The following is a 12889-nucleotide window of genomic DNA, read 5'->3' on the forward strand; positions in this document are numbered from 1 at the left end:
GATGGTAGTAGCTATATGAGGAATGAGAATTTAAACCAAAACACTTATATTTATAATTAATTATTACTTGAGCTTTATGAACAAAGAAGATTAAGGATCATTTGAGTCATTGAAAAGTAACTTTCAGATACAAATCTATACACGCCCAACTACACATTATCCATGCAGGCGAATGGACTTATCCATCATCTTCAGTTTTTTATTCAGCGTGAATATTTGTTCGAGTGTACTTGTTGTTTTCTTCCGGCTTCACACCCCAAATATTAATTGTAGCTGAAAAAGTAACAACACTGGGCAATATTAGAAACACCATTTGTCAAAACGTAATATCAAATTGTTTTCGAATGCTTGTCAGAAAAGCTCGTTAATTATTACGTCTTTTTTATGTTGATATGATATGTGAATAAAGTTTGAAAACTACGTATGAGTCATTATCAAATGACCTGTTCAACAAATTGTTCAGTCATCACATACATAAATAGTAATTGAATTAATTTCCCTTGGTTTAGTACAAGTGATTCAACTTTGACAGCGGGTGATATCATTCGATAACATCAGAAACCTAACTAACTAGGATGACAATCGTAAAATATGCATTGGAAGTTAGGGTTTAATGCTCGTCAACATGGATGGAAATCCAGGAATAGCCACCACATCAACAACACTCATTAGTGGCCGGAAGGAAATACTCGGTATGCATAAAATGCAATCATGATTTTCCATTTGGCGCTATAGCCATGTTAAAAATCTTAATACATTTTTTAGTTAACATAACACCAAACGTGGCACCATTTTAAAATACTCTATTCATTTACATCATAATGAAAATTAAATTTAGAATATATAAGATCGTCGTCCGAATCGAATGATCGGCTTTTCGAAGATCGATACTAGGAAAATCCACGGTGCGAAAAACATCGGTTTTAGTTCAAACGTACTGAAGAAAGGCCACTGAATCTGCGCCAACCCTGGTAGAAAAACTGTGTTATATTAACGAGTTGAGCCAACGAACAAATTCGTAAATATAACAAAATTGTTCGTCGTTATTAGGAATTTTCTTCTAAACAACGAAATATTAACAAACATGTTCATTACCTTAACGATTCATTTATTCGTTATAACAATGAGAACATATAATTACCAAGCAAACAAATTGTCGACAAAAAAGTAGTGGTGCAAAATTGCATCACTTCTTACGGTGTGATCCGAATTCAATGTTTTGAATGTGAAATAAAAAATGTTGCTATATTTTGATAAATAAATAAATAATAACAAATGCATTCTAACGCTTGACCTCAAATATTTCCAAAATTTCGCAATTTTTCTAGAATTAATTTAGCATTTTTCGACAAAATTTAAATAGTTTGTACCATTTTATTAATCCTTACGCTGTCGTTAACCTTTTTGAAACAAAGAAATTTTAAAAAAATTAAAAAAAAAAAAAAATTTTAAATCTTTAAAAATATGAAAACAGTGAGTAATAAAAATGAATTAAAAGAACTTCCTGAGTAGTAAAAATAAAGAACATTTTTGGAATTAATTTTAAAGTAGTGCCTTTAGAAGCACTTCCAAATTTTGTTGTTGGGTAGCTGAATGTTAATGAAATGTTATACTAATATTATATTTACTATAAATTTAGTATCAACTATAAATAAATAAATAAATTCCTTGTGTGGAAGAAACGAGTAGTTACTCTAACGATGAACTTAAAATGCAATTCACTTTAAAATTTGGTTGTTGAGTTCTTGATACTGAGAAATGAGGTTTAATGTAATGTAAGTTTAATGTAATTTTTCTACTAATTTTGTCATGTGGCCATAACAGTCCTTTTGAAAAAGTCAACCATAGACATGAACTTTGTAAGGAGAAAGTCATAACTGCGTAAAATATAATATCTCGCTGAAGATGATCACCGATGGTGTATCGAAATATCCGAGAACAGCAACATTTCAATAAAAAAAGTAATGAAAAACAACAACACGAGCCTTTTTCATCAGTCAATGATCTCAAGCCAAACGAATAATCCCAAAATAGTCAACCACAACCTAAATTTCCAAGCGAAAATTATACCACGTCTATAAAACGAAGTCTCGAAAGTAATATCCTATTTTTAATACATATTAGCTTTATAGCTAAAAAGAAACACCAAATTGAAAGACGATTTCAGTACTTATTGAAAGCAGTATAGAAGGAACGTCTACTCTATTATTCTGCATGACAACTAACTTATACAAATTTTATCTGTTAGTACACACAGAGAAGATATTGGTTGAAAATCGATTGTTGTAATGAAAATTCCAACTTATACAAATTTTATCTGTTACTACCCAGCACACACAGAGAAGATATTGGTTGAAAATCGATTGTTGTAATGAAAATTCTGCATTTAGAATGAAATCACAGTTGTGTCAATCTATTTACTTTATTTACAACCATTATTTGGTCCCTTCTACCTTTTGGAGCTTATTATTATAGATTGTTGTTTGAAATACAAGTCAAAATGTTGTCTGAACTATGTTAGAATAATAATTTTGCAATCTTTGCAAAATTTAACGTAAATTGGAGTATAACTTTGGCCCCCGTGGTCATATGAATGTAAATCGAGCGTAAGATATATATATAGGAGCTATATCTAAATCTGAACCGATTTCAACCAAATTTGACACACTTACCGATACTATTAAACGTACTCGAAATTTGGCACATATAACGACGACGTTAAACGTACCACTCGTGCAAAATTTGAAGCAAGTCAGGGCAAAACTCTGGCTTTTGAGGCCATATAAGCCCAAATTGGACGAAAGATATATATGGGAGCTATATCTAGGTTAGGTTAGGTGGCAGCCGGATGTATCAGGCTCACTTAGACTATTCAGTCCATTGTGATACCACATTGGTGAACTTCTCTCTTATCACTGAGTGCTGCCCGATTCCATGTTAAGCTCAATGACAAGGGACCTCCTTTTTATAGCCGAGTCCGAACGGCGTTCCACATTGCAGTGAAACCACTTAGAGAAGCTTTGAAACCCTCAGAAATGTCACCAGCATAACTGAGGTGGGATAATCCACCGCTGAAAAACTGTTTGATGTTTGGTCGAAGCAGGAATCGAACCCACGACCTTGTGTATGCCAGGCGGACATTCTAACCATTGCACCACGGTGGCTATATCTAAATAAGAACCGATTGTAAACAAATTTGGCACACATAACGACAACGTTAAACGTACCTTTCGTGCAAAATTTGAAGAAAGTCAGGGCAATTCTCTGGCTTTTGAGGCCATATAAGTGCAAATCGGTCGCAAGATATATATGGGTGCTATATCTAAACCTGAACCGATTTCAATCAACTTGGTAGCATGTCAATTCTACTCTCTCTGCAAAATGTCACGAAAACCGGTAGTAAACTTTGGCCTCTGTTGCCATATAAGTCTAAATCGGACGATAGATATATATGGGAGCTATATCTAAATCTGAACCAATTTGGCTGATATTTTGCAAGTTTTCCGAGACTCATAAAATATTCGGATGTACGGAATTTGAAGAACATCGGTTGATAAACACGCCAATTATGACCAGATCGGGGATAAATATATATGACAGCTATATCTAAATCTGAACCGATTTTTTCCAAAATTAATAGCGATTGTCTTTGCTCCAAAAAAACGACCCTATGCCAAATTTGAGGACGATTGGACTTAAACTGCGACCTTCACTTTGCGCACAAAAACACATGAACAGACAGACAGACGGACGGACAGACAGACAGACGGACATCGCTAAATCGACTCAGAATTTAATTCTAAGACGATCGGTATACTAAACGATGGGTCTCAGACTTTTCCTTCTTGGCCTTACATACAAATGCACAAACTTATTATAGTCTGTACCACAGTAGTGTTGAAGGGTATAAAAAACGATTCCTAAGATGTATTATAGAACTTTTGTGTATTGAATTTGTAATTTTATGAAGTTATGAACCGCTATTCAAGTATATACCTTGATCAGTTTTAAATGCTTTCATCCAATTCATTTTGATCAGTAATGTCTTTCAACTTTCAAAATATTAATATATGGAAGGAGTCTATTGCTTATTTCAGTTGTGCGTGCTTTTGTGAATTTAATACAAACGTTTTTAATGACATCTGTATCATGTTCAAAAATTCGGCACTCGTCGCTAGACTTTTCTACAGAATAATAATATATAATAATACTAATTAAAAAATAATCAATACCACCGTCATAACAATCAAATTCTATATTTTGCAATAAAGTTGAGTTTCTTAATGTTTAAAGTTAGGGTATAGGGGGATTGGCGACGGTGGCTGTTTGGAGTGAGAGCGAAGTGGACACCAATTCCTGGAGTAGTGTGGACTGTAAAACACTTTGAGATACCAAGGCCTAGGAGAATGGTATAATGTCAGTAGGTGGCATAAAATCTCAGTGTATGAGAAATTATGGCACCAAGTCGAGCAACAGAGAAGACAAGAAAGTAAAGACGGGTATTACAATTCTGAGGTATTGTAAGTTTATTGAGGGATATGCTCACCGTTTGAGGTATTAGAAGGAATAGAATGATTAGCTTATTTTTACTGTCCAAGAAACTTAAACTATAAAGTTACAATTCACAATAACGTATTTCGATAAGTTGGCAATTTCGATGAATCGTAAAAGTATTTCATGGATTTCAATAACAGTAATTTACAATAGTTCAGATTAGATACAAAATATATTCCGTTGAATTCAAATAAAATTATATACAAAAAATAAGTCTAAACACTGGTTTAGACACTTAAGCTCTTGACAGTCTAATCCAAATTTTATATCAATTAAACTTAATACTGTTCAAAATGAAAAAAAGCACCAAAACCACTAAATGAAAATGCCAGAAAGCACCAAGTTGGTGCTTTTTTTAAAAAGGCACCAAAAAGGCAATTTGAATTTATGTTCTTATTCAATATGTTTTTAATTAGTATAAAATAAAAATGCATAAAACGGTCGAATTAGTATATATTAAATTTCCCAATAGACTAAAAAGCATTTTAAATCGCAAAAGGAAATTACGCGTCGTCATTTTGACGAAGCATGCCTGTCTAGGGTTAAAGAGTAATTTTAACTTTTTTTGTTTCAAAAAGAGAGTGACGATTAATTAAATGGTACAATTTATTTAAGTTTTGTCGAAAAAAATTGCGAAGTTTTGAAATTATTTGATGTCATCCGTTTCAGATAAGCGTTAGAATGCATTAGAAATTATAAAAAAAAAATAAAAATTATTTATTTATCAAAATGGCACAAAATTTGTTAATTCACATCCAGAACACTGAATTCGTATTACACCTTAAGAAGTGATGCATATTCAGTACAACGGCTGTTGAAGTGATGCATATCCGTCCTATGGCAAGCCAGTGTTAAATTCATCGTTTCTGCGCTAATTTTGCACCACTTCCGGATCCAAAAAGAACTTTTTTTTACTTTTTTGGCTACGCTTTTTTTGCTGGGTAGCAAATTGAAAACGTTAGCTCGTTTTCCTAGTATGTAATTAACACAGAAATCTTTAAAATTCCCATTGGGAAAGTAATTTCTAATGGGAGAGCCTATGTATAATCTTTTCTCTATACCTCATTTTAGGTACATTAATTGAGTGGTGTGTATGCATGTATTACACACATACAAGGTAATGAATATATTATCAGACATGTATGTGTGATACAAAGCGAACCTATTTTCAACGGTATCTACGACTCCAATAGTTCATTGAATATGGCGATAAAATAATGAAAATGAGAATTATAATTAATCATTAAGTCAAATAACAAAGGCATCATTTTAGATCTAAATAATATAAAACATTGTATATAATAAGTCGCTTCACGCACATAACCACTCTATGGTCGCTAATGTAATTACTTCCAAAATGTATTACATTTGATATCGATGTTAAACTTTTGATAATGTTACTTATGGATAGACAATAAACAGATTCAAAAGAATTACTTGATAACAGGAAATGTCAATTTTGTTGGCCTATGTGATCAAATTACTCCCATTTTCTTATTATTTTAATAAATTTAATTGTTTTACCAAAACAATAATTTGCCTTTGTTTTTAAGTCTTTTGAAATTTAGTGCAAAACCCGACAATTTATGAGTGCAATCACCATCTTTGTGTGCCTGAGTTGCTCATATATATATATATATATATATATATATATATATATATATATATATATATATATATATATATATATATATATATATATATATATATATATATATATATATATATATATATATATATATTAATACGCTACACTTTTTTTTGGGTACATATTGTAGGCGTGTGAGATGGTATTGTGTAAATTTGGTATCAAATGAAAGGTAATTTTCTGTAGATATGGCGAATCGTTTTAATTTTTTAAATTGATGCATTTTTCATGGAGAAAATTTTCTAAAATTATTGACGTTGTTGTCGTTGTTGTGTGAGAGTGAGAGCGAGAGAGTTGTAGTTAGGTTTGTTGTAGCGTGTGGGTGCATGTGTGTGCATTGTATTCCAGCGGGAAAATTGCGAAGTACCGCAAAAATCTTGCCTTCTTAACCCATGAGTTTGGGATCCTTAACACCTTCCCATATGCCTTCTCCTATCATGCATGCTAAAATGCCTTGCACTTCCTTTCTAAAAAATGCCCGCAAACATTATTCTGTTCCTTCTTTGGGAATTGGAAAAAGAAGGACCTATATTGTTGTTATAAGAACGAAAATTCAGTTTTACAGACAGTTTTAATCAAATCCTTGAGAGTTAAAGAAGCAAACAAATTGTTTTTGATAGTTCAGCTCCGCCCATTTTCTCTAGTAATTTTGACAACTTGTTTCACGGTATGAAATTGAAATCTTTTTTAATGCGAATCGTAAAGTCCAATAGGAAAACACGAATTAACTCATTCTCATATTAAACAAGTAAGGAAAGTCTAAAGTCGGGCGCGGCCGGCTAAATTATACCCTTCACCAGTATGTATACCAACATCTTAACACCTTCAAATTTGTTAGGAGCTATATAAATGTTTATTTTCCCATATACAAATATTTAAATATGAACCGATTTGGGCATTTTTTTATACATTCACAAAATGTCTAGACTCAAAATTTAAATTGGTTTACGACCGGGACGGACCACAATGTTAGTAAAAAAACATGTAAGGGAAGTCTAAAGTCGGGCGGGGCCGAATATATTATACCCTGCACCACTTTGTAAATCCACATTTTCGACACTATATCAAATCCGTCAAATGTGTTGGATGCTATATATAAAGGTTTTTGTCCCAAATACATACATTTAAATCTGACTTCATCTGAACAGATTTTATAACCTATAGACTTAAAATTTAAGTCGCCTAATGCCCTTGGATGGTACACTATGTTAGTAAAAAACAAGTATATACAGCACTAAGTTGTCTTGATTTGAAATCTTAAATCTGTAGATGTAAAATCTGGAAATTTTACATTGAGTTTCAAGCAATTTTCATGATCAGTGCGCCTTCTACACCCTCAAGAAGTGAAGTCGGTCTATATGGAGGCATTACCAAATGGACCGCTAAAAACTTAATCCGATACACGTTTTTGTGAGCCTAAAATACCAGAATATTTACAATTTCAGGCAAATCAGAAAAAAAACTACGGTTTCTAGAAACTCAAGGAGTTAAACCGGGAGATCGTTCTTATGGGGGCTATACTAAAATATGGACCGATACTCACCATTTTCGGCACATCTCTCTATGGTCCTAAAATACCTCTAGATTTCTAATTTCAGACAAATTGGATAAAAACTACGGTTTCTATAAGTCCAAGACCCCAAATCGGAAGGTGGGTTTATATGGGGACCATATCAAAACATGAACCGATGCTCACCATTTTTGGCACACATATTTGTGGTCCTACAATACCTCTAGATTTCCAATTTCAGGTAAATTGAATAAAAACTGCGGTTTCTATAAGCCCAAGAAGTAAAATCGAGAGATCGGTCTATATGGGGGGCTATACCAAAACATGGACCTATACTCACCATTTTCGGCACATCTCTCTATGGTCCTAAAATACCTCTAGATTTCTAATTTCAGACAAATTGGATAAAAACTACGGTTTCTATAAGCCCAAGACCCCAAATGGGGACTATATCAAAACCTGGACCGATATAGCCCATCTTCGAACTTGACCTGCCTGCAGACAAAAGACGAGTTTATGCAAAATTTCAGCATGATTGCTTCAATATTGAAGACTGTAGCGTGATTACAACAGACAGACGGACATCGTTATATCGTCTTAGAATTTCTCCCTGATCAAGAATATATATACTTTATATAGTCGGAAATCGAAATTTTGATGTGTTACAAACGGAATGACAAACTTATTATACCCCCGTCACCATTCTATGGTGGTGGGTATAAATATGGGAAACGTTTTAATCTGAACCAATTTTGAGGCAACTTCGCAAAGGTGTATTTATGATTTATCGGTCGATAGACATGTATAAGAAATAATGTCAAATTTGAGTCACTTTTACAAGTTTTCGACTTAGCAGTGGCGATTTTATAAGGAAAATGTGGGTATTTTGGCCATTTTTGCCCAAATCGTAAAAACATATACATGGAAGCATATAGAAATCTGAACCGATTTTAACCAAATTTGACATGCATACTTAGTATTTTAATTCTACTCCCTGTGCAAAATTGAACGAAAACGGACTACAACTTTGAACTCTGTGGTCATATGACGGAAAATCTGGCGAAAGATATATATGGGAGCTATATCAAAATCTGAACCGATTTCAATTAAAATTCGCTCGCATATCCAGAACCTTAATTCTACTCCCTGTGCAAAATTTCAAGTAAATCGGGGTAAATCATTGGTGTCTGTGGGTATATGAGTCGAAATCGGTCGAAAGACATATTCGGGAGCTATATCTAAATCTGAACCGATATCAACTAAATTTGGTATAATTAACGATACTATTAAACGAACTCCTTGTACAAAATTTGAAGCAAATCAGGGTAAAACTCTGGCTTTTGAGGCCATATAAGTCCAAATCGGACGAAAGATATATATGGGAGCTATATCTAATAATTTTGCATATTTGACGAGAACCCCCCATATTTTCGGCCCTGCGAAATTTTAAGGAAATACGTTGATAAATACGTCAATTATGGCCATATCGGTGATAAATATATATGGCAGCTATATCTAAATCTGAACCGAAATCAATCGCGATTGTCTTTGAGCCAAGGTAAAACTCTGTGCCAAATTTGAAGACGATTGGACTTAAACTGCGACCTGTACTTTGCACACAAAATTACATATACAGACAGACGGACAGACAGACAGACAGACGGTCATCACTAAATCGACTCAGAATTTAATTCTAAGACGACCGGTATACTAAACGACCTTCTTGACGGTACATACAAATGCACAAACTTATTATACCCTGTACCACAGTAGTGGTGAAGGGTATAAAAACGAACTAAAAATAAAGGACAAAATCATTGGCATTTCATTCTATTTTTGGAATCGTACGAAAATTTTCTTTTGCTTTAGTTCATATAGAATTTATGTGTACGGTCATTGAACTATATACCCACGTTTAGTTTATAAAATGTTTGAGACATACTTACAAAAAACGAAAATTTCATTGGGATGTGGAAAATTTCGAAAAAAAAATAAATTTAACTACAAACAAATAATTTGTGTGCAATAAAAATATGTTAAATTTAGCGTTCCGTTAACTACGGATTTTTTCGATGTAGTAATATCATCTTTTAATTTTCCCCTAATCAAGTATATATACACTGTATATAGTCGAAAATAGATATTTTGTTGTGCTACGCACGGAATGACAAATTTGTTATACCCCCAATACCATTCTGTGAAGTCAGGTATAAAAAGGATCTCATACTCATTCTTTGTTGGCTGCCAAGCTATTAATTTGTTTATGTCTAATTAATCCTAACTTTGGCCTTCTAGAAGACATTCTCTGTAACATATAAAAGATCCGATACCCATTACACGTTCACTTCCGACAGAAGGGAACGCGGATTGACCTCACGTGTAGCTTAAGTTTAACTTTTGGCGCCCACATCACATAAATGTGTCGTAGGCCAGTATGACTACCAATAACGAGGACCCCGGTTCAAATCCCGACGGAGCAGAAAAATAAAAATACACATGAGGTAAATATTAAAATATCAAAAATAAGATAAACTGTATAGGAAAAGTAAGTCAAATTAAATTCTAATGTAAAAGGTATGAGGGCAAATGTTCAGCTCATAGACAACCTTGCCTTCAAATATTTATTTTTACACGCTTTCTTTTATGCCTTCCTGTCCAGGCATTTTTGAGGGCCTTCTTTGGAAGGCATGATTTTTGTACTTAATACGAAGGCCTGATAACATGGCATCGACGACATCACCTCTAGAAGGCATACGAATAGAAGCGAGAGGCAAGGCCTTGGTCTCCAATCCAATCCAATGTTATTTTGAAATGAACACGTAATGCAGCGCCCAGGCCTTATAGCTACCCGGGCAGCACTTCCATCATCGATTCCACGTCCCTTCCATTTCCCGCTGGGATGTTGGCTTTTGTTATGCTGGCATGGTGGAGAGTAAGCTTGAGAGTGATAATGTGACAGTTGATTGGGAGCAATGGGAATAATAGGATTGTAAGATGGGAATATATAGGGTGGGAGGGGAGTGGGTGGTTTTATGTTTTACGTAGTAAAGTGATCAGTTAGTCGTGTTTATTTTCTAAAGGCGCTGGAAATAGTAATTTTGGAAATATTACTATATTATATTTAATTTTGTTAAATAATATTTAGACCAATACATTAAACAATTTTAATTTAAATTTAGTTAAGCTTACTTCTATAGAGTTGCCATATACGGATATATGGTTGCTATTATTTTGGAAAATTTTAACTATTCTTTTTAATTGCAACGTGTTACAAATAAGCTAATTCTTTTTGTCAAATTGAAGACAATTTATTAGAAGTAGTAATGTTTTTTGTGTTTTTTAAGAAAATTTAATATGTTGAAAGAAAAAATTGGATCCAAAAATTATTAAAATGTCTTTAGCGCTGTACGAAATTCAAGGCCGGTAAAAGTTTAGTAAAATTTACTCATTTGAGAGGCTTATGAACACAATTTAAGCAAACTTCTCCCATTTTAGGAAAATATGAAATGTGTTATTTTTTAGTAAAATTACTATATTTGCATTAAACTTTTTTTTTTCTTATTTTTAGTACACACTAATAAAGTAAGCAAAAAATTATTCATGTAAGGAACACTTGCTCACACTAAAATCAACTAATCTTTATGAACTAAAATAAAGTTCAGTTGGTATTATAGCCCCCTCTTTTGAGTGTACTTTTCCAAAATTATTGAGTGGGCACAATTAAACCAATTTAAGGCATTATTCTAATTTGAAGACGGTCGTACCCAAGAATCGATTTATTTTTATGCCGACTGTTGTATTTGTTTGGCTTTTGTTATGCGACCATTGATACAGTTTCAGAGTCATTGGTAGAGCATTAATAGAGAGAAGTGAGCGTGTTACAGAAATAGGAATAATAGGATTGGGTGTTATATAGCTAAACACTATTCACAGTACTGTGATGAGAGGAGTGTGGTTGTGGGAGTGAAATGTAAGAATGTTAATAAAAGTTTTTGGTTTTAAAATACAAAAATTTGAATTGGTTTTCAAGATTAATGGCGATTTCGATTCGAATAATAGATCGAAGGAGACTGTCCTAATTTTTGCATATAGAATCCCTCAAAATATTATGAATTAATATAAACTTTGGATGGAACTATCATTTGGGCAAAAATAAAGGAAGGAATGAATTAGTGTAACACACGCATACTATTTTTTTCACCCTTACCAACCATTTAATAAATTTATTTCTAATTCTATTGAATTCCAATATAAATTATTGAGGCGAATGCACTTTTATTAATTGTAGTTGAAGAGGGTCGGTTAATAAATACGGAAAATTTGCGCAAAACTGTTGGGAATAGCTATAAATTATCCATTCTACAAAATTGTCGTAAGGAAATTGTATAACTGTGCGCCACATATATCTTAATCCACATCAATTTAATCAATTACAATATCAATTTCAAGATTTAGAGAAGACAGTTTTAAAGCTAAATAAAAATGCATGTGCCACTATTAGTGCAAATCATATGATATGTGTATAAAACCCATTTTTCTGTTTATGAAATAATGAAATAATATTCACTGCCACTTTAAAGAAGTTTGTTTAGGTAAGATGAAGCATACAAATAATAGGGTATGCTTTCAGTACACGAGCCATATTGAATATATATACTAATCTCCTAAATTTTAAGTTAACTAAAAATTTGGTTTCGAAAATAAAATATATGGAAATTACATTATAAAAATCATCATAGAAAATCTGTGTGTATCTTTAGGAGCCTCTTTTATTTAGTAACCTTTAGTTTTTCACATTAAAAAACATTTTGTTGTTTTATTTAAAGACTTTTGGTTTAAAAGTAAGGAAATGGTTTTCAAATTAGTGTATGCGAATAGTTTTTTTTTATAATTTTACGATAAAGATGGGTATTACGTTCACATTATCAAAGTAAAAAAGCCTTTTTCACTGTTAGTTTTCTTTAATAATTCATTTTAAAGAAAAAATTTACAATTATTTTATTATATGTTAGCCTGATAGTAATGAGGACTGAATTTTTTAAATTTATGCTTTGGACCACTCAATTTTAGCGGATGAATTCGACCTTTATACCAACCTTAAATGAGTAACTTCAAAAACACACTACTTTTTATAAAACTTTCAAAAAAAAAGGGTGGCTACATTTGTATAAATAGTG

The 12889-nt window shown here is 32.6% G+C and overlaps 1 long non-coding RNA gene across 1 annotated transcript in view; it reads right to left on the minus strand.

Annotated features, from left to right (window-relative positions):
• Nucleotides 1–12889, minus strand: part of LOC142241180 (uncharacterized) — a 378900-nt gene that overhangs the window by 267217 nt on the left and 98794 nt on the right. The gene's annotated exons all lie outside the window — the stretch shown is intronic.

The sequence above is a fragment of the Haematobia irritans genome, chromosome 5 (assembly GCF_050003625.1).
Source record: "Haematobia irritans isolate KBUSLIRL chromosome 5, ASM5000362v1, whole genome shotgun sequence".
In the NCBI taxonomy this organism is placed as follows: domain Eukaryota; kingdom Metazoa; phylum Arthropoda; class Insecta; order Diptera; family Muscidae; genus Haematobia; species Haematobia irritans.